The sequence below is a fragment of the Nomascus leucogenys genome, chromosome 6 (assembly GCF_006542625.1).
Source record: "Nomascus leucogenys isolate Asia chromosome 6, Asia_NLE_v1, whole genome shotgun sequence".
Lineage (NCBI taxonomy): Eukaryota > Metazoa > Chordata > Mammalia > Primates > Hylobatidae > Nomascus > Nomascus leucogenys.
This window is the reverse complement of record NC_044386.1, coordinates 60118261-60140346: the sequence shown is the minus strand read 5'-3', so window position 1 is coordinate 60140346 and position 22086 is coordinate 60118261. Positions and strand designations below refer to the sequence as shown.

Below are 22086 nucleotides of genomic sequence, written 5' to 3'. Positions count from 1 at the left end.
CCCCACTTGTCATAACCCCGAAGAGGAGCCACCCTATGTATACCCTCCCTGCTGTCTCACGCGTCCGTGTGAAGAGACCATCAAACAGGCTTTGTGTGAGCAGCAAGGCTGTTTATTTCACCTGGGTGCAGGCAGGCTGAGTCCGAAAAGACAATCAGCAAAGGGTGGTGGGATTATCATTAGTTCTTACAGGTTTTGGGATAGGTGGTGGAGTTAGGAGCAATGTTTTGCGGGCAGGGGGTGGATCTCACTAAGTACATTCTCAAGGGTAGGGAGAATTACAAAGAACCTTCTTAAGGGTGGGGAGATTACAAAGTACATTGATCAGTTAGGGTGGGGCAGAAACAAATCACAATGGTGGAATGTCATCAGTTAAGGCTATTTTCACTTCTTTGTGGATCTTCAGTTGCTTCAGGCCATCTAGATGTACACCTGCAGGTCACAGGGGATATGACGGCTTAGCTTGGGCTCAGAGGTCTGACACCTGCACCTCTGGGAAATGATGCATTAGAAAGGATGCCCTACAATTGGGTGTAGCAAACAACAAAACTGCCAGTTATAGCAGGTTTCCTCTATGCAGGAAGGCCCTCAGAAAAGTAACGAATCCTTCTCTCCTGTATTGACTAAAGCTGTAAACAGCTGGACAACGTTTGGGCCCTTTAAGAGTCAAAGACAGAGACAAACTGGAACCATTAAATATTTTCCCTAGGTGTTGTGCTACCCCAGAATTAAAAGCCTGGGCGCGGTGGCTCATGCCTGTAATCCCAGCACTTCGGGAGACCGAGGCGGGTGGATCACCTGAGGTCAGGAGTTCGAGACCAGTCTGGCCAACGTAATGAAATCTCGTCTCTACTAAAAATACAAAAATTAGCTGGGCATGGTAGCATGCGCCTGTAGTCCCAGCTACTTGAGGGGCTGAGGCAGGAGAATCGTTTAAACCCGGGAGGCGGAGGTTGCAGTGAGTCAATATCGTGCCACTGCACTCCAGCCTGGGCGACAGTGAGACTGTCTCAAAAAACAAAAAAAAAAACCCTCGGGCCTGAGAATGAAATTATTAGTACTACAGTTTAACCTAACAGTGGCTTAAAATAGTCACGCGGCCCAGCCACACTATCTTACTACGTGGTACAGCTTCTACGGCGGAAATTTTACATTCTTAATAATTGAATTACAAAACCATTTCTCCGTGTTACCTCAATTCTGGGACCCAATCCGGATCGAAAGAGTAGGGCGAGTGCTATTGATTTGACGTGCATTCCAACCAACCTACGACGCAAGGAGAGCGCGCGCGAGCAAAACGATGCCCAATCAGCACTCAGCCGCAGTGGCGGGGGCGGGGCTTGTGGGAACGGCTCACCGCAGGGTTGGCCGCCTTGAGAAGCTGCGAAGATGGCGGAGTAAGGCGTGCCGCTGTAAACTGGCCTCTGGGCCGGGGGCGGGCAGCCCCCGGAAGGTCGAATGCTTCTGTTGGACCGTGCGAGGTGAGCCGAGAAGGCCAGTGACGGTGGGAAGAGCAGGCGCCGAGGAGGTAGCGTGGCCCAGCCGGGCCCGGTACGGAAGCGCGCAGGAACCTGCGAGTTGCAGGCAGCCGGCCTCGGCCTCGGCCGGGCGGGGGTTCCAACCTTGGCGGCTCCAGGGCGGCCGGCACCCGCCTTCTGGGTGTGTTGCACGGCCCACCCCTCAGCCCGCCTCGGTCCTTCCCAGTGCCGTGCCTTTAGCCACCTTTGTGCTTTCTGCTTGCACCCACACGGGGCTGTATCTGGCAGCCGCTGCTTCTGCCATCGATTTATTTTTCGAAGAATATCTTTGTTTTATTGATTTACTTATATCTCTCGCCTTAGGAATTCGTGCCCCCTCTTTGCCCGTCAGCGGTATCAGTTGAGGCCTGTTGTGGCTCTGAGTATTTTGTGTCCCCCGCCCGTTGACCTTGAGACTTGTAACAGGTTCCCCTTGGGAATTGCATTCGCGTGTGTTTATCGCGGACATCCTGGTGCAACTTTTACTAAATCCGTCCGCTCCCGCTCCCACCTCCCAAACTTTTATGATCTGAGTAAGCGGTTCTGGCACTGTTGCCCTGATAACATTCTAATGGCGCATTAATTTTGGCTGATGCCAGGGTCTTGATAGAATTCACCGTTTTTGGTTTCCGACCCAGAAGTACAGGAGTTCAGTGTACACTATTGTTTTTATAGAGACAGAATGATAGGGAAATGTTATTAGAACGTAGTTTGTGTAAAGTGGTGGGGTTGCACAGTGTCAACACTGTGAGGCATTTGGTATTCGGTTCTCCTTTGACTAAACGGGTTGCCTCTTTTTGTAATTTGGATTGTTGTAACCCCTCATCCGGTCTCTAAGTTAAAATTATAGGAAAGTTCCTGTTACTAGGTTTCTAAATTGGTGTGGCCTGTTTAAAACTGGCACATTAGTTAAGTTCAGTTCCAATGGACACACCATTAGACCAATGAATGTTTTTGGGTATGTTCTTTGTTGACCCTGGATTTGCTAGAGCTGAAAAATAACACAGAAGGACTTTTATATGCGACCTTTTTTGTCGCTCTGTCAGTTTATTTTTTGTTTTTTTGTCTTTGTCTCATCCAGGAGAAGAAAAAAAAGAGATCGGCCAGAGGAAGGAACTAACCGAACATTCTTCCTCCCTACCTTACAGAAGGGAGTGGTCATCTACACCAAAGCCAAGTGTCACGCGCGTCCGTGCGAAGAGACCACCAAACAGGCTTTGTGTGAGTATTAAATCTATTTATTTCACCTGGGTGCAGGCGGGCTGAGTCCAAAAAGGAGTCAGCAAAGGGAGTTAGGGGTGGGCAGTTTTATAGCATTTGGGTTGGTAGTGGAAAATTACAGTCAAAGGGGGTTGTGCTCTTGCGGGCAGGGGTGGGGGGTCACAGGTTCTCAGTGGGGGTGCTTCTGAGCCAGGAGATGGAGTTTCACAAGGTAATGTCATCAGTTAAGGCAGGAACCGGCCATTTTCACTTCTTTTGTGATTATTCTGTTGCTTCAGACCATCTGGATATATACGTGCAGGCTTGGGCTCAGAGGCCTGACACAAAGGTCTTAAGTAGGGGTCCATAAACTACTGGAAATTTTATGCACAATTATACATTTTTGTGGGAAGAAGAAGGTCCATAGTATCGGATTCTCAAAGGGGACAGTGTTCCATAAAAGCTTGAGAATCACTGCTCCAAGACTTGACATCTTTTTAAAATTAATGCCAGTGCAGGTAGAGAGTAACTGCTTTCTTACTGTTCCTTTTGAATAGTTTAATGATACTGATTTTTTTAACAATAGCTTGTCTGTTTGAGTAATATTGTATACTAAAATTACTAGCACCAGTGAGGGCTATATCCTTAATGTTCTTTTTCTTTTTAGGTTCCTTATCACAGGAAGAAAATTTTCCTTGACCTTTAGGTGCTTTTATATTCGTCTCAGAAACAAAATTCTGAACTCAGGACTTGGCAAGTAAGTAATTGTGGGCTAATCGTTCCAAATACTGTTTAAGCAGCTTGAAAACAGGTACGTAGAAGTGGAACAATAAGCCGTTAGCTTCAGCAGAAGATGAACATGAAAAATGCCTGTAAGCTATTGAAATTTAAGTTAAATTTTTTCTTTTTCTTTTTTTTTTTTTTTTTTTTTGAGAGGGAGTCTCGCTCTGTTGCCCAGGCTGGAGTGCAGTGGCGCGATCTCTGTTCACTGCAAGCTCCGCCTCCTGGGTTCACGCCATTCTCCTGCCTCAGCCTCCCAAGTAGCTGGGACTACAGGCACCCACCACGATGCCTGGCTAATGTTTTGTATTTTTTAGTAGAGACGGGGTTTTACCGTGTTAGCCGGGATGGTCTCGATCTCCTCACCTCGTGATACACCCACCTGGGCCTCCCAAAGTGCTGGGATTACAGGCGTGAGCCACCGCGCCCGGCCAAATCTTTTATTTTTCAACAAAAGAAATGAATTAAATAAAAAGGAGTAATCTTAATCATTTGCTCAAACTACCAATAATTTTTACTGTCTAAAGAAAACAGACACATATTTAATTAGATTGAGGGAAATCAAATGATTAAAAAATAGGCCTGGCCCGGTGGCTCAAGCCTGTAATCCCAGCAGTTTGGGAGGCCGAGGTGGGCAGATCACTTGAGGTCAGGAGTTTGAGACCAGCCTGGGCCACATGGGGGAACCCCATCTCTACAAAAAATATAAAAATTAGGTGTGGTGGCACGCGCCTGTAATCCCAGCTACTTGGGAGACTGAGGCAGGAGAATTGCTTGAACTTGGGAGGCGGAGGCTGCAGCAAGCCGAGATTGTGCCACTGCGCTCCAGCCTGGGCGACAGAGACAGACTCCATCTCAAACAAAAATAACAATTAAAAAAAAATAAATGTTACTGGGTGGTTTTATTTAAATAAATTTTGTGTATTTTTCAGGTATACAACATGGTATTATGGGATACATATAGATAGTAAAAAGGTTTCTACAGTGAAATAAATTAACATCCAATGTCTCACATAGTTATTTTGTTTTTGTGGCAACAGCTAAAATCTCATTTAGCATGGATCCTGTTGACAGTACGATTTTATTACCTATAGTTGTCATGTTGTACATTAGATCGTTAGACTTGTTCAGCCTACATAACTGTTCCTTTGTATCCTCTGACCTATATCTCTTCCTTTACTAACTCCCCCATCACTGTTTTTCTCTAACTCTGTATATTTGATTTTTTAAAAAAATTTCACATGTAAATGAGACTGTGCAATGTTTTTCTTTCAGTCCTCCTGACTCATCTATGCTGTGACAAATGGCAAAAAAATTTTTTTTTTGTTTTTTTTTTGTTTTTTTTGAGACAGTCTTGCTGTCTCAGCACTTGCTCTGTCACTGCACTCAGGCCGGAGTGCAGTGGTGCTATCTCGGCTCACTGCAACCTCTGCCTCCCTAATTCAAGCGTTTCTTTTGCCTCTGCCTCCCAAGTAGCCAGGATTAAAGGTGTGTGCCACCATGCTGGTTAATTTTTGTATTTTTTTAGTAGAGACAGGATTTCATCATGTTGGCCAGGCGGGTCTCAAACTCCTGACTTCATCCCAAAGTGCTGGTATTACAGGCATATGCCACTGCGCCTGGCCAAGATCTCATTCTTTTTTAGGGCTGAGTAACATATTCCATCATATATACGCACTGTAGTTTCTACAGTTTATCCATTCATCCATTGATGATGGACAGTTAGGTTGTTTCCGTATCTTGGCTATTGTGAATAATGTTCCACTGAACATAGGAGTGCAGACATCTTTATGAAATGATTTCATGTTTTTTGGTTATATGCCCAGAAGAGGGAGTGCTGGGTTATGTGGTGGTTCCATTTTTAATTTCTTTAGAAACTTCTCAGCTGGGCACGGTGGCTCATGCCTGTAATCCTGGCTACTCAGGAGGCTGTGGCAGGACAATCCCTTGCACCTGGGAGGCGGAGGTTGCCATGAGCCGAGATCGCGCCACTGCACTCCAGCCTGGGCTACAGAGTGAGACTCCATCTCAAAAAAAAAATTTCCATACTGTTTTTCCATAGTGGCTGTTCCGATCTACACTCCCATGAACAGTGAATAATAATTCATTTTTCTCTTAAACCAGGCAAATTTTAGAATATATTTAATTTTTTTTTTTTGAGACAGAGTTTTGCTCTTGTTGCCCAGGCTGAAGTGCAATGGCGCAATCTCGGCTCACTGCAACCTCCGCCTCCTGGGTTCAAGCGATTCTCCTGCCTCAGCCTCCTGAGTAGCTGACATTATAGGCACCTGCCACCACACCCAGCTAATTTTTGTATTTTTAGTACAGATGGGGTTTCACCATATCGGGCAGGCCCGTCTTGAACTCCTGACCTCGTGATCCACCCACCTCGGCCTCCCAAAGTGCTGAGATTGGAGGTGTGAGCCACCCCGCCTGGCCAGTATGTCCTTTCTTAATTGACAGTGACATTATATCTGCAAAATAGGCTTCATACCTACTGTGTTAGTTTTCGTTTCCTAGGCCTGCTGTAACAAAGCACCACAAACTGGGTAGCTTAGAATAACAGAAATTGTTTCATAGTTCTAAATAAAGGTCACATGTCTAAAACCAAAGTGTTGGCAGGGCCATCCCTCTGAATGCACTGAAAAAAAAAAAAAAAAAAAATGTCCAGTCCTTCTAATTTCTTGTGGTTCCTTAACTTGTGGCAGCATAACTCCAGTCTTCACATGAAGTTCTTCCTGTGTGTGTATCTGAGTCCTAATACAAGGACACTAGTCATATTGGATTGGGGTCCCTCCTGCTCTGTTATGACCTCATCTTAGCTGTTGACATCTGCAATGACTCTATTACCAAATAAGGTCACAGTATGAGGTAGTAGGGGCTAGGACTTTTAACATACGAATATTGGGAGGACACAGTTCATCCCATTAACACCTACTTATACCTTGATTATTTATGTGAAAACCATTCAGTGTACAACTGCTTCAAGGATTGAAACCTTGTATGTAGTCCCAGCTACTCTGGAAACTGAGGTAGTAGGATTGCTTGAGGCCAGAAGTTCAAGGCTGCAGTACACTGATTGTGCCTGTGAATAGCCACTGCACCCCAGCTTGGGCAGCATCAGAATTACAGAGACAGAAAGTAGAATGATGGTTGCCAGGCGTTGCAGGAAGGGCAGCGAGAGGGAATTACTGTGTAATGTGTACAAGGTTTCAGTTTGGGAAGAAGAAATGAGTCCTGGAGATGGATTACGGTGATGGTTGCACAGCAGTATGAATGTACTTAATACTACTGAATTGTATACTCGAAAGGGTTAATATGATGAATTTTATGTGTATTTTATCACAATAAAAACATTGAAAAAACAATCTTTGTATGTATATGTATATATGTGTGTGTATATATGATTATATGATTGATATATATATATATATCAGTAGTAAGAAAGGGAATAAAAACTGATGAGACAAAATGCCCTTTAGAGTGAAGAAGGCCTTACCACTTGGATTTACAGCTTTAAGTCCAAGTAGACAGTAATAGAAGCTTGACATTGGTATAGCACAATATTTATAGTAATCTAAATATCCATCTGTAGGCTGGGTGTGTTAGCTCACACCTGTAATCCCAGCACTTTGGGAGGCCAAGGCGGGTGGGTTCTTTGAGGTCAGGAGTTGAAGATGAGCCTGGCCAACATTGTGAAACCGTGTCTTTACTAAAAATACAAAAATTAGCCGGGCATAGTGGTGCATGCCTGTAGTCTCAGCTACTCTGGAGGCTGAGGCAGGAGAATTGCTTGGACCTGGGAGGTAGAGGTTGCAGTGAACTGAGATTGCACCACTGCCTGGGCGACAAAGCAACACTCTGTCTCAGGAAAAATATATATAGTGTAGAGAACTGATGTAAATAAAGTACATCAAAGGTAGTACTTTACTTACAAACTGGTGCTTTGATATGGAATGGTCTCTAAGATATATTAACAGAAAAAACAAGGTACAGAACAATATATAGTGTGCTTTCATTTGTGGGAAATGTCTCTAGAGATGTTCTGTAGCCATAGAATATTCCTAAAAGGATATGCAAGAAACACTGTTTACCCTATTTTACCTTATCTCGTGCGTTATTTATTCACATAAATAGTTTAGAATTTTCAAAGAAAGGAAGCACTGAATAAATATTTGATAAATGACAAATTTTTGCTCAAGCAACAATTTTACATTAATAAAGTATAGTATATCCCTATATAGGGGGCAGAAATTGAGCACCTAGCCCAGCAAGTTTTTTTTGTTGTTGTTGTTTGTTTGTTTCGCTCTTTTGCCCTGGCTGGAGTGAAGTGGCACGATCTCAGCTCGCTGCAACCTCCACCCCCCAGGTTCAAGCCTGCCTCAGCCTCTCTCGTACCTGGGATTATAGGTGTCTGCTACCACACCCAGCTAATTTTTGTATTTTTATTAGAGACTGAGTTTTGCCATGTTGGCCAGGCTGGACTCCAACACCTGACCTCAGGTGATCCACCCCCCTCAGCCTCCCAGAGTGCTAGGATTACAGGCTTGGGCCACCGCGCCTGGTAAGTTTTTTTTTTTTTTTTTTTTAATTGTTTATTTTTTTGAGACAGAGTCTCACTCTTGCCCAGGCTAGAGTACATTGGTGCTTGCTGCAACCTCCGCCTCCAGGGTTCAAGTGATTCTCCTGCATCAGCCTCCTGAGTAGTTAGGATTACAGGCACCTGCCACCACGCCCAGCTAGGAAGGTTTTTTTTTTTTAATATGACACTTATAAACTTAATTTGATTGATAGTGATAATAGTATTCATTGTGTTTTGTGAAATATATTCTAAATTCCCTATTTACATAGCAAAGTAAAAAAGGGGCACTAACTCCCGGGATACATCATCCTCTCTGTCCTTAGAGGAAGCAAAGTATATTATTGCTGTATAACAACCCAAAACATAGTGGATTAAAACAACAAATATGTATTACGTCTCTCAAGAATTTGGGAATAGCTTAGCTCTGGGGAGGTTCTGGCTTAGGGTCTCTTAAAAGCTTGAAGTCTGGCTGAGCGCGGTGGCTCATGCCTGTAATCCCAGTACTTTGGGAGGCCAAGGCAGGCGGATCACAAGCTCAGGAGATCGAGACCATCCTGGCTAACATGGTGAAACCCTGTCTCTACTAAAAACACACACACAAAAATTAGCCAGGTGTGGTGGTGGGTGCCTGTAATCCCAGCTACTGGGGAGGCTGAGGCAGGAGAATGGCATGAACCTGGGAGGCGGAGCTTGCAGTGAGCAGAGATCGCGTGCTACTGTCCAGCCTGGGCGACAGAGCAAGACTCCTCAAAAAAAAAAAAAAAAAAAAAAAGCTTGAAGTCTGATGGAGTTCTGTGGTGACACATTTACATGGCTGGCACATTCATGCTGTTTAGGGGGAAATTTCATTTCCTCCCAATGTAGGCCTCTTTCAGGGCTGTGTGAGTACCTTTATATGGTGGCTGGCTTCTCCCTAAACAAGCAATCTAAGAGAACAAGGCAAAGCCATAGTCTACTCTCTGACTTTGCCACAGAAGTCACTCACTGTCACTTCCTCCTTGTTCTGTTGGTCAGTATTCTGATATCAAGTGGTACATGGCAATACATTTCTTTTTTTTCTTTTTTTTTTTTTTGGACACGGAGTCTCGCTTTGTTCCCCAGGCTGGAGTGCAGTGGCACAATCATCTCACTGCAAGCTCCACCTCCCGGGTTCATGTCATTCTCCTGCCTCACCCTCCCGGGTAGCTGGGACTACAAGGCGTCCGCCACCACGCCTGGCTAATTTTTTGTACTTTTAGTAGGGACGGGGTTTCACTGTGTTCGCCAGGTTGGTCTCGACCTCCTGACCTCGTGATCTGCCCGCCTTGGCCTCCTAAAGTGCTGGGATTACAGGCGTGAGCCACCAAGCCTGGCCATGGCAATACATTTCTGACACCACCCAAGAATTAGCATAGACCTCACAGGTCAAAGGGCATGGTCCTCAACAAGACTGTCCTCACTTCAGATGCCAGCTGTACTTCGGAGGTACCCCCAGCCATCTGCATTTTCTACCAGATGGCTACAGATTTGGAGATTCCCATGACCCTCTTAGAACCAGCTTTTGATTTCATTGGTTTTCTCTATTGTTTTTAGTTCCTTTAAAGTTAGGTTGGTTGATTTGAGGTCTTTTTACTTTTTTTTTGAGACGGAGTTTCACCCTCGCCCAGGCCAGAGTGCAGTGGTGCAATCTCATCACTGCAACCTCTGCCTCCCGGGTTCAAGCAATTCTCCTGCCTCAGCCTCCCGAGTAGCTGGAATTACAGGTATGAGCCACCATGCCCAGATAATTTTTGTATTTTTAGTAGAGGTGGGTTTTCCTCAGGTTGGTCTCAAACTCCTGACTTCAAGTGATCTGATTGCCTTGGCCTCCCAAAGTGCTGGGATTACAGGTGTGAGACACTGTGCCTGGCCAACTTTTTAGAAACAAGGTCTCGCTCTGTTACCTAGGCTGGAGTTCAGTGGCTTTTCTCAGGTGTGATCATGGCACACTGCAGCCTCGCACTCCTGGCCTCAAGTGATCCTCCCACCTTAGCCTCCTGAGTAGCTGGGACTACAGGCATGTGCCACCACTGCTGGCTGAGGTCTATTTTAATGTGAGCATTTACAGCTATAAATTTCCCTCTTAGCATTGCTTTCACCACATCCCATAAGTTTTTGTTATGTTTTCATTTGTCTCAAGGTACTTTGTAATTTCCTTTTTGATTTATTTTTTGACTTACTAGTTTAGGAGTGTATTATTTAATTTCCACTGGCTTATTTACTCCCAATTCCAAGGATTTAGAGTATCCTTTCCAGGAACAAAGGGCAGTCAAAGTCTCTATTATACAACACTCACATAGATTAACCCTGATTCATTGTTGGAGGACACTGTAAAAAGGCCTGAATACCAGGAGGCACCAATCGCTGGTGGCTATTTTGGAGGCTGGCTAGCACAGAAAATCATTGGCTCACAAGCTAGCTTACCTAAGGTGTCCACATAAAATTTTTGTTCTCCTTTTCGATCCTCCCAATAAGTCAGGTTTTTTAGTAGAAAGTTACTTTGTATAATCAGCACTAGTAAGCAAGTGAGTAACTTCAGCCACTTGAAAGTACCTAATGTGAGGCCAACTTTAGGGGAAATTTGTAAATTTATTTGTAAGTTTTGTATATCCGTTGTATAGTTGCAGTTGATAAATCTAGAAAACTAGATTTTCAGCAGCTGGGCATGGTAGCTCGCGCCTGTAACCCCACCACTTTGGCAGGCCAAGGTGGGTGAATCACGAGGTCAGGAGTTCGAGACCAGCCTGGTCAACGTGAAACCTTATCACTACTAACAATACAAAAAAAAAGGTCAGGAGTTCGAGACCAGCCTGGTCAACATCGTGAAACCCTATCTCTACTAAAAATACAAAAAAATTAAAAATAAAAAAAATTAGCATAGTGGCAGGCACCTGTAATCCCAGCTACTCAGGAGGCTGAGGCAGGAGAATTGCTTGAACCCGGGAGGCAGAGGTTGCAGTGAGCCGAGATCGCGCCACTGCACTCCAGCCTGGGTGAGAGAGCGAGACTCTGTCTCAAAAAAAAAAAAAAAAAAAAAAAACTGGGTTTTCTAGATTGTGTCTAATTATATTTTTAGTTCATGTTGGCTAAGCATTTAAGAGCCCTACTATTGTATTCAACAAATTTTCTTTTTTTAATTTTTAATTTTTTTTTTTTTTTAAGATAAAGTCTTGCTCTGTCACGCAGGTTGGAATGCAGTGGTGTGATCTCGTCTCACTGCAACATCTGCCCCTTGGACTCAAGTTGTCCTCCTGCCTTAGCCTCCCAAATAACTGGGACTACAGGCATATGCCACCATGCCTGGCTAATTTTTGTATTTTTAGTAGAGATGGGGTTTTGCCATATTGGCCAGACTGATCTCGAACTCCTGACCTCAGGTGATCCACCCACCTTGGCCTCCCAAAGTGCTAGGATTACAGGCGTGAGCCACCGCGCACAACCTATTCAACAAATTTTCATCAAGTGCTTACCATGGGTCACATGCTATTCTGGGTGCTTGTAATTCATCAGTGAACAAAACATGATCCTTCCAGTGGATCTTACATTTTAGACAAAACAGTAAGTGAGAAATGAAATAAGTACCTCTTGTAAGTTCCTAGATAGTGTCACGTGCTATGGATAAAGGGAAAAGTAGAGCAGGATAAAGGGTAATGTTGGGAGAGTATCTATGTGTAGGATGAGGGGAAGATACAGGTTTATATAGGGGCCCAAGGTAGGCCTCATTGAAGAAATGATATTTAGAGACATGCAAGGGAACTTAGTTATGCAGATACCTGGGGGAAGAGTCTTCCCAGTGTGGGAACACCCACTACAAAGGCTGTAAGGAGCATGCCTAACGTTTCAGAAAGAGCAGAGTCCATTGTGGTTAGAGCCCATGATGGAGCTATGGTCAGAAGAGATCAGGGTGCAGATCTTATGAGGAATTGAAGGTCATGAATTTAGGCTTTTACACTAAGCTGCTATTTATTCAGCCATTCTGGGTTTTGTTGTTGTTTGTTTTTGTTTTTGTTTTTTGTTTTTTTTTTTGAGACGGAGTCTTGCTCTGTCCCCCAGGCTGGAGTGCAGTGGCTCGCTCGGCTCACTGCAAGCTCCGCCTCCCGGGTTCACGCCATTCTCCTGCCTCAGCCTCCCGAGTAGCTGGGACTACAGGCGCCCGCCAACACACCCGGCTAATTTTTTGTATATTTAGTAGAGACGGGGTTTCACCGTGTTAGCCAGGATGGTCTCGATCTCCTGACCTCGTGATCCGCCCGCCTCAGCCTCCCAAGGTGCTGGGATTACAGGCTTGAGCCACCGCGCCCGGCCTACACTAAGCTGCTATTTATTCAGCCATTCTGGGTTTTTGTTTTTTTTTTTTTTTTGAGACGGAGTCTTGCTCTGTCGCCCAGGCTGGAGTGCAGTGGCGCAGTCTCGGCTCACTGCAAGCTCCGCCTCCCGGGTTCACGCCATTCTCCTGCCTCAGCCTCTCCGAGTAGCTGGGACTACAGGCGCCCGCCACCACGCCCGGCTTAGTTCTTTTTATTTTTTATTTTTTTCTTTTTTGAGACGGAGTCTTTGTCCCCCAGGCTGGAGTGCAGTGGCGCGATCTCGGCTCACCGCAAGCTCCGCCTCCCGGGTTCACGCCATTCTCCTGCCTCAGCCTCTCCGAGTAGCTGGGACTACAGGCGCCCGCCACCACGCCCGGCTAATTTTTTGTATTTTTTAGTAGAGACGGGGTTTCACCGTGGTCTCGATCTCCTGACCTCGTGATCCGCCCCCCTCGGCCTCCCAAAGTGCTGGGATTACAAGCGTGAGCCACCGCGCCCGGCCATGTTGTTGTTTGTTTTGAGACAGGGTCTCACTGTCGCCCAGGCTGGAGTGCAGTGGCACAGTTTCAGCTCACTACAACTTCGCCTCCTGGGCTCAAGCGATTCTCCCACTTCAGCCTCCTGGGTAGTCGGGACTACAGGCACATGCCACCGTACTTGCTAATTTTTTCAGTTTTTGTAGAGAAGGAATCTCAGTATATTGCCAGGCTAGTCTCGAACTCGTGGGCTCAAGCAATCTTCCCCCGCCTCAGCCTCCCAAAGTGCTGGGATTATAGGTGTGAGCCACTGTGCCCAGACAGCCATCCTCAAATGGGTTAGTTATATCCTGCCGTTAATGATACACACACATATATACCTGTGTGTAAGAGTGTATAAATTGAATAGTCATGTCTGAGATATGAAATTGGGCATTTTGAAGAGAATGTAAGCTTATGATTTGCTAATGTTACTATCTAATATTAAGATATAGATTTTTGGGGGACAAAGTTTATATATGTTCAAGGTGTGCTTCCTCCCCCATCCAGACGGTGTCTTGCTCTGTCACCCAGGCTGGAGTGCAAGTGGCCTGATCTCGGCTCACTGCAACCTCCAGCTCCCGGATTCAAGCAATTCTCATGCCTCAGCCTCCCAAGTAGCTGGGATTACAGGCGCCTGTCACCTCGCCTGGCTAGTTTTTGTATTTTTGATAGAGACAGGGGTTTCACCATGTTGGCCAGGTTGGTCTTGAACTCCTGACCTCGTGATCCTCCCAGCTTGTCCACCCAAAGAGCTGGGATTACAGGTGTGAGCCACCGCACCCGGCCAAGGTGTGCATTTTTTTTACATACACTTTTTTTTTTTTTGAGACAGAATCTTGCTCTGTTGCTAGTCTGGAGGGCAATGGTGCTATCTTAGCTTACTGCAACCTCCACCTCCTGGGTTTCAAGTGAGCCTCTGTAATGAAGCAGCCCTGCTGCTCATAGGGTTCTAAAGGTATACCTGTGGATCTTTACTTTATCTTCTTCCATGCTGCTTTTGCAACAAGTGCAAATTCTGCACTATTTTTCCTCCTGATTTGATTCTGGATTAATATACATTTGGCTTTCCTAGACTTTGAATAAGAACCCTATCTTCAACCAGAAGAGGTTATTTAGGTTCAATTTACAGTTGAGGTATTTTTTAATGTATATGACAGACTGAAAATAGTGGGCTAGAAAGACTAGTTAGCGAATAGCTATTGGCCATTTTTGTAAACTAAAATCATTTAAGCCTTTGACGGGCATCTGTGATGTATTTATTATTGTAGAGCATACATAACAAAACTCTTAAACATTTTACAGTGTACAGTTTATTGGCATTAAGTATATTCCACGTTGTTGTATAAGTGTTACCATTATCTCTAGAATTTTTTCATCATTTCAAACAAACTCAGTACTCATTAATCTCCCCATCTCCCCTCCCACAGCCCCTGGTAACCTCTCTACTCTAAATCTGTATGAATTTGACTATTGTCAGTATCTCATGTAAGTGGAATTATACAATATTTGCCCTTTTGTGTCTAACTTCTTTTTGCAAATTTAACAGTTTTTACACTTAGCAGCAATGAACTTGATGTACTTTTTAAAAAATTTTTTCAGACAGAGTCTCACTCTTGTCACCCAGGCTGGTGAGCAGTGGCACAATCTCGGCTCACTGCAACCTCCGCCTCCAGGTTCAAGTGATTCTCCTGCCTTAGCCTCCTGAATAGCTGAGATTACAGGCACCCGCCACCACGCCCAACTAATACAGTGCTACCTTATTTTTCATTTTTATTTTTTGGAGACAGAGTCTCACTCTGTTGCCCAGGCTGAGTGCAGTGGTGCAATCATGGCTCACTGCAACCTCAACCTCCAGGGCTCAAGCGATCCTCCTGCTTCAGCCTCCTCCAAAGTAGCTGGGACCACAAGAAGGCACCACCACGCCCTGCTAATTTTTTATTTTTTGTAGAGTGGGGTCTTGCTGTGTTGCCCAGGCTGGTCTCCAATTCCTGGGCTCAAGGGATCCTCTGCCTCAGCCTCCCTAAAGTGCTGGGATTACAGGTGTGAGCTGCTGCACCTGGCTCAGTGCTACTTTAAAACACAAATGTGGCCAGGCCCAGTGGCTCATGCCTGTAATCCCAGTACTTTGGGAGGCTGAGGCAAGTGGATCACTTGAGGTCAGGAGTTTGAACCCAGCCTGGCCAACATGGTGAAACCCCGTTTCTACTAAAAATACAAAAATTAGCCGGGTATGGTTGTACATGCCTGTAATCCCAGCTACTCAGGAGGCTAAGGCAGGAGAATCACTTGAACCCAGGGGGCAGAGGTTGCAATGAGCTGAGATCACAGCACTGCACTCCAGCCTGGGCAGCAGAGTAAGATTCTGTCTCAAAAAAAGAACAAAAACAAAACAAAAAAAAATGTTTTATATGCAAAAAAGTTTTTTGTATCATGCTTGTATAAATCCAGCTTTTTTTGTATCATGCTTGTATTTTTTTTTCTGGCTATTACTGCTTTTCTGATAACAGTACTGAACTTGGTGTTATGTTTGGTCATTTTCTTTTAGATAATATGTAATCCAAAATATTCTTTTCTTTTTTTTTTTTTGTTTGAGACGGAGTCACGTTCTGTTGCCTGGGCTGGAGTGCAGTGATGCAATCTTGGCTCACTGAAATCTCTGCCTGCCGGGTTCAAGTGATTCTCCTGCCTCGGCTTCCTGAGTAGCTGGGACTACAGGCACCCGTTACCACGCCCAGCTAATTTTTGTATCTTTAGTAGAGATGGGGTTTCACCATGTTGGCCAGGCTGGTCTTGAACTCCGGACCTCGTGATCCACCCGCCTCGGCTTCCCAAAGTGCTGGGTTTACAGATGTGAGCCACTGTACCCGGCCTATTCTTTTCTTTATATTTTAGATATTGTTTTGAGTCAGCTTATGCAGAAGTACCTGTCCTAATCTTTCGGTTTTTATTTTGTATTTCTAGGTGTCTCTGTGTTGTCTCCTAGAGTGGGTAGTCCTGCTTCTTTTACCCAGTTACTTTCCCTATTCTTGAAATGTGGCTATCACTTCTCTACACATTACCTCCATGATTTGGAATGGAAAAGGCCACTTTTCTTTTTGTTCTGCCTCTCAAATTCAACACAGAGGAGCTCCTAGGATTCCAGTTATCCTGCTAACATCTCCAGGAAGAAAGAAGCAACTCGCATGGGTCTTCTCCTGTTTGCTTAATTATAAAGACATCATTTTGCAAGCTGAAGGCTGAGTTTCATTTGAAACAGGTGCTTAGGTGGTGGTATTTGTGAATACTTTTCATTCCAAGCAAGAAGACTAAAGAAGTAGCAAGTATGGATGACTTCAGGGTTTAAAAAAAATGTCTTCCAGTTTCAGCCACTACCATAAGCACAGTTGAGACTGCAGCAGTAAATTCCAAATATGTGTTTCTAATTTGACATGAAAGATACTAAAAATTTGTATTTGTATATTTAAATCCTGGCTCATCCTGTGACATAGATTTACTGAATAGGAACAAAGGCCCAATTTTAAACAAAAACCTAGGCCGGGTGCGGTGGCTCACGCCTGTAATCTCAACACTTTGGGAGGCCAAGGCAGGCGAATCACCTGAGGTTGGGAGTTTGAGACCAGCCTGACCAACATGGACAAACCCCATCTCTACTAAAAATAGAAAATTAGCCGGGCGTGGTGGTACATGCCTGTAATCCCAGCTACTCGGGAGGCTGAGGCAGGAGAATTGCTTGAACCTGGGAGGCGGAGGTTGCAGTGAACTGAGATTGCACCACTGCACTCCAGCCTGGGCGACAGAGTGAGACTCCGTCTCAGAAAAATAAAAAAAAAAACTTTGGACATAGAGGAGTCGGGGGCAGTGGGGGGAGGATGAGAGAATTTTCCATGTAACTCCATTTCCTTAAGAAAAAGAAGCAAAAATGCCTCATGCAGTGCCATCTGACTTTATGGTGTTTCACATTATATAGTTACATTTTTTTGTAAACGCATAAGATTAACTCTTCCCGCAACCCAAGGTGGATACTTGGATGTTTGATTTTTGTTTTTTTATTTATTTACTTTTTGAGGCAGAGTCTCTCTCTGTTGCCCAGGCTGGAGTGACTGGCATGATCTCTACTCACTGCAGTCTGTCCCACCCAGGTTCAAGTGATTCTCCTGCCTCCGCCTCCCAAGTAGCTAGGATTACAGGCACGCACCTGTAATCACGCTCAACCTGATTTCTTACTCTAGATATTAGGTATAATGTTAGGCTGAAAAGGCTGGGACTCAGGTACTTTCCCCAGTTGGGACTGAACTTTCTCATCAGAGAATGGGCCTCAGAAGCAATGTTCCCAAACTTGTGGTTGGGTCATCGTGGAAAAGAAACCTCAAATAAGAAAAATAATTACAATAAGAAATGGATTTTCTTTTTTCCCCACAACAGTTATACATTATAAATAACAGACTGTCATAGAAAACAGTCCTTACTTCCAAATCAGCAGAGGACCATTGTATGTATTTTCAGGTCTTTATATAAGAGTGAAATCTTTATTTATGCTTCTTGTGAGTAGAGAATAAATTTTAAAACTAATTAGATGAAATTAAGAACAGAGAGTATTGGAATATCTCTGTGTTTTCTGGAATGTTTACTCAGGTCCATGAATGCTGTGATGCTGGGAACTTAGGGAAGATTCACCAAAATATGAGAGTGATAAAAAGCCCAAAATGGGAAATGTTGAGCACTCTTATTATTAGTGAGATTGGTCAATCAACCCATTTGAAATGGGTAAAAAATACTTTCAGTAAAATAATTACATATTATATATAAAATATTTCTTTTTTTGAGGGCAGCTACTGAATGATAAAAGCATAGTAGAAATCACTTTGGTTAAAAGTAACTCAGATTTTTCTCTTAAGTAATCTACTGACTTCCTGATGTTTTTCTTTAATATTTTGGAATTGTTCAAGACAGAATGGAGCCTACATATATGGGTTCCACTAGTATGTTGAAAATGTCATATCGTGGAGAATGGAGACATCTTCCAGGTGTCAACCCATCTTCTCTGTGTACTTCTGGCATCTTTTTTGGTAGGATCATTTGGCAGGGGGTAGAGTACCTGTACTTTTGGCACCACTGAAACCAGCTCTGGCCCACTTGTTTGAATAGCTATCAGACTCAGCGTCTCTATATGCTTTATATTTTTTTCATTCCACAGTTGAGAGAACCAGTGTTTAATGCTCTTGAAATTTTATCTTCCATGGTTCAGACCAGATGCATTTAACAAAATGGATATATTCCAGCTGTAGTTGCCCAGTGTTTACTTAACACATCTACATTTTTTTCTTGTCTATTTTGGTCCCCTTGACAGAAAAAGCTATAATTTTCTGGCAGGACTGTATGTCCATTTGTAGCCATGCTTCCTTCCTTTCCCTTGCTCATCCACGTTAGCTGGCAGTTTTTCTTTTGAAAAGTTAAAACCGGGATATGTGCAATAGAAATATATATATATGTATATTTTAATACTTGTGGACAAATGTTACAAGTTGTTTAAGAACAACAAAATCACCAATGTCTTCCATTTTGAGATGTGTATAGTTTTGTAAGCATTAGTGCTCGGTAGCATATTGTAGTGCCATGTTAGGGGTTAGTGCATGAGCCTAGTGATTTTAAACTTCAGGATGAATTATTGATAATAACAAATAGTGTAAAAAGTGGAAAATCGAAACCTTTTCTTTTTCCATAATGTCTAAAGCTGTTATATTCTCCCTGGGGAAAAGAGATTAAGGCCCAAAAGACTCATTTATGAATAGAAATGTGGGGTCAAAATCTGAGATACTATGTTTGAGGACATTTCAGCTTTCCATAAGGTATCTGGAAACCAGCTGTCTTTGTGTCTTATGAAACCTCAAGTCAAAATGAGACCGCATTTAATTATTCTGCTTTGCTCTTTTTTGGGGGTTGTGGGGGAGATAGAGTCTCACTCTGTCACCCAGGCTGGAGTGCAGTGGCACAATCTTTGCTCACTGCAACCTCTGCCTCTTGAGTTCAAGCGATTCTTGTGCCCCAGCCTCCCGAGTAGCTGGGACTACAGGCACGCGCCACCACACGCAGCTAATTTTTGTATTTTTAGTAAAGACGGGGTTTGCCATGTTGGCCAGGCTGGTCTCAAACTCCTGACCTCAAGTAATCCACCCGGCCTGCTCTTTTCATTTCTTAACATGGCATGTCTTTTAGGTTCATTATTCTCCTACTCCTTGTATGTCAAGAAATTACATTTTGCATGTCTTATGGAGATGCTATTAATTGCTTCAGTGAGTGCTTTTCTAATCTGCAGACCATTTACATTTCCTGTTTGCAGCATGCTGTGTGCAAACACTCAGTAATTTGGAGTATTCAATTATTTGTTAGGGCTCTTCCTATTTCCAAATGTGCTGAATTGTCTATTGATGGGATTTTCAGACCTTTTCATGAGAACTGGATATGTAGCTGGGCGGCACCTACCTAGGTTGCTACATAGTAAGTAGACTCTTTCTCTTCGGTATAGTAAGCCTCAGACAGCTTTCACTTTTATCTACTTTACTTGTGGAAATAAAACAGTTGTTTTGTTCTGAAAGAATAAGATAGCTTTCTGTAGAGAAGGAATTCCTACCTCTAAAAGCTGCCTTGAGAACTTAGAAGTGGCAGTTTTCTGAGGTGATTTTTAAATTTCAGTATTAGGGAGAGTCCAGCATTTGCTGACACAGATTCTACATAACTAATATATGATAGCAAATGCAAAACTATTATAATGTGGTGTATCTTGTGCATACACAGGTTAGAACAAGTAGACTCTGGCAGCAGATCTCCAGAGACCCAAGTTTAGATTCTCACAGTGTATTTGAAGTAGTTATACTCTTGGCTTAAGTAGTTCAGTGCCTGGGAGAGTCCATTACTGAAAAGCATTTAAATTAAAAAAAAAAACAAAAACTGAAAAGGTAATGAATACAGAATAGCACAGTATATAGGAAAGGATATTTCCTGTTGCAAAAAAAAAAAGCCATAAAATGAATAGCAATTTTCAAGAGGTAGAATTTTAGTAGCAGTAAGTTTGTGCATGTATAGTAATTTGCATTAGCAAGGTTGTACAATAGAATAAGTGATACTACTTGAGTTTGTGGGGCTCTGCAACCAAGAGTTGCACAAAGGCCAGGTGCGGTGGCTCACGCCTATAATCCCAGCACTTTGGGAGGCCAAGGCGGGCGGATCACAAGGTCAAGAGATCAAGACCATCCTGGCCAACATGGTGAAACGCCATCTCTACTAAAAATACAAAAATTAGCTGGGCATGGTTGCACATGTCTGTAATCCCAGCTACTCGGGAGGCTGAGGCAGGAGAATCGCTTAAACCTGGGAGGCGGAGGTTGCAGTGAGCTGAGATCACACCACTGTACTCCAGCCTGGTGACAGTGAGACTCCACCTCAAAAAAAAAAAAAAAAAAAAAACAACTAAACTAAAAAACAAAAAAACTGCACAAAAGGAAAAAATGTTCTGGATAAAGAGCATATGAAAGGTACTTTGTTTTAGAACAGTATGAATGTATATGAATGTATCTTTATGTGAGAAATAATCAACTTTTTTGTAAGTTAAAGGTTAAAGACCCTGTTTATTTCCAAAATCAGAGGGTTAGAGCTGTTGAAATTAAACCTTTATAGTGTTTAACCTGGAAACAAATGTACTACAGTCCCACTGAAGCCGCTCTGTGGGTTTTTTGCTTACGATGTTTTAGCAACAGGCATTTATTTTGTAGAATGGTATGCTTTCTGCTTTGTCTCCTCATCTTTCTCCATTGGTTTCCTGGGTACATTTTTTTTAAAGGGAGAGAAGTTTGTGAGTTTAATGTTTTAAAAAAACTCCCAAGAACATAGATAAGCTGGATTTCTCTCATGCTTATGATTAGGGAGTTAGGATTTAAAGATGCAAAGCAGAAGGACTGAAAGGAATAGCCAGTGAATATGTTTAGGTGGGCAAGGTGTGAAACGTTGTCTAATATAGATGTGTCCTATGGCCTGTGACTGCTTATTCTTTATCAAGGAGAACCCAGCAAACTAGTTTCTTTCTTGATCTGAGGAACCGCACAGCCCACATCAGAATATAATAGTGGAACTAGGGTGACTTCACTCCGTTTCTGTCTTGGCCTTTTAGCACCTTGACTATCCCTGAAAAGACTGGGTCTACATTTCCTTGTTTTCCCAGGGAAAAAACGAAAAGATAAGTGATGTAGATCTAAGAAATAGTGCCTCTTGAATATTTAATTCTTACATGAAAACACACAGGGAAAAGGCTATGTTAAGTTGATTATAGCTCCTCTTTAAATGTCCTATGCTGTCAGTTGGTCTTAGACACATTGGAATAACCAAGCAATATTCAGATATCTGCACTATCTGGGGACAGCGCTACATATTACAATGATGTCAGCAGTTCAGTTACTTGGAACAATTAAAGATTACCCTTAACAGCCATGTTGATACATCTAAAAGCTAAAATATACTACGAGTTTTTCATAGTCTTGAAAGTATACAGTTACTTTTCAAAGTTACTGTGGTCTCATGTTTACTCTTCATGTATCTGTGATATGCAAAAAGATGAAGAGCCTCTTGGCCTCCAGGAGTTTACATTCTCATGGTGCTGTTGGTTCAAGCAGATTGCTTCTAGTTTATTAATGAACATTGCCTGGCTATTAATTGTATCCTATTTGGAAGGATCCCTTGGTGAACAGCTTTAAAAAGCAGAGGGCTGTGCTAAATTTCAGGGTATTGATAGCTTGAGTTTACATTGTATTATCCCTGCTCATGATCATTTTTTTCCCCAGGGAGCTATGCAGGTAATGCTCATTAGCATGAATCAGAAAAGAAACCATTCTGCCTAAGAGCATCTTAACCATCACCCCAAACCACCTATGCTCTCCTGTTATAGTTGTCAGTAAATTGCCAAGAAAATTAACAGCTCCTTAAGACTGTACATCCCTCAATTCTCTTCTTTTCCCAGAGTTTGTACATCATTCTCTACTCAGATGGACCAGGATTTGCATATAAGCCTTTTAAAACTGACTAGTGGTCCTAATTTTAACATTTTTTGTGTATGACTCCTATCCCTGTTCTGAAGCAGCATTGTGATAGATGTGGAGCTTCTACCTGCATTTCTAAGC

General features: G+C 43.3%; 1 long non-coding RNA gene across 1 annotated transcript; it reads left to right on the top strand.

The window, feature by feature from the left end:
• The first annotated feature begins 1330 nt into the window (after nucleotides 1-1330).
• LOC115835483 lies at nucleotides 1331-19936 on the top strand. The gene is made up of 4 exons (XR_004030466.1): nucleotides 1331-1481; nucleotides 2599-2738; nucleotides 3385-3474; nucleotides 15884-19936. It is a non-coding gene; the product is annotated as an uncharacterized LOC115835483 (long non-coding RNA).
• The last annotated feature ends 2150 nt before the right edge of the window (nucleotides 19937-22086 follow it).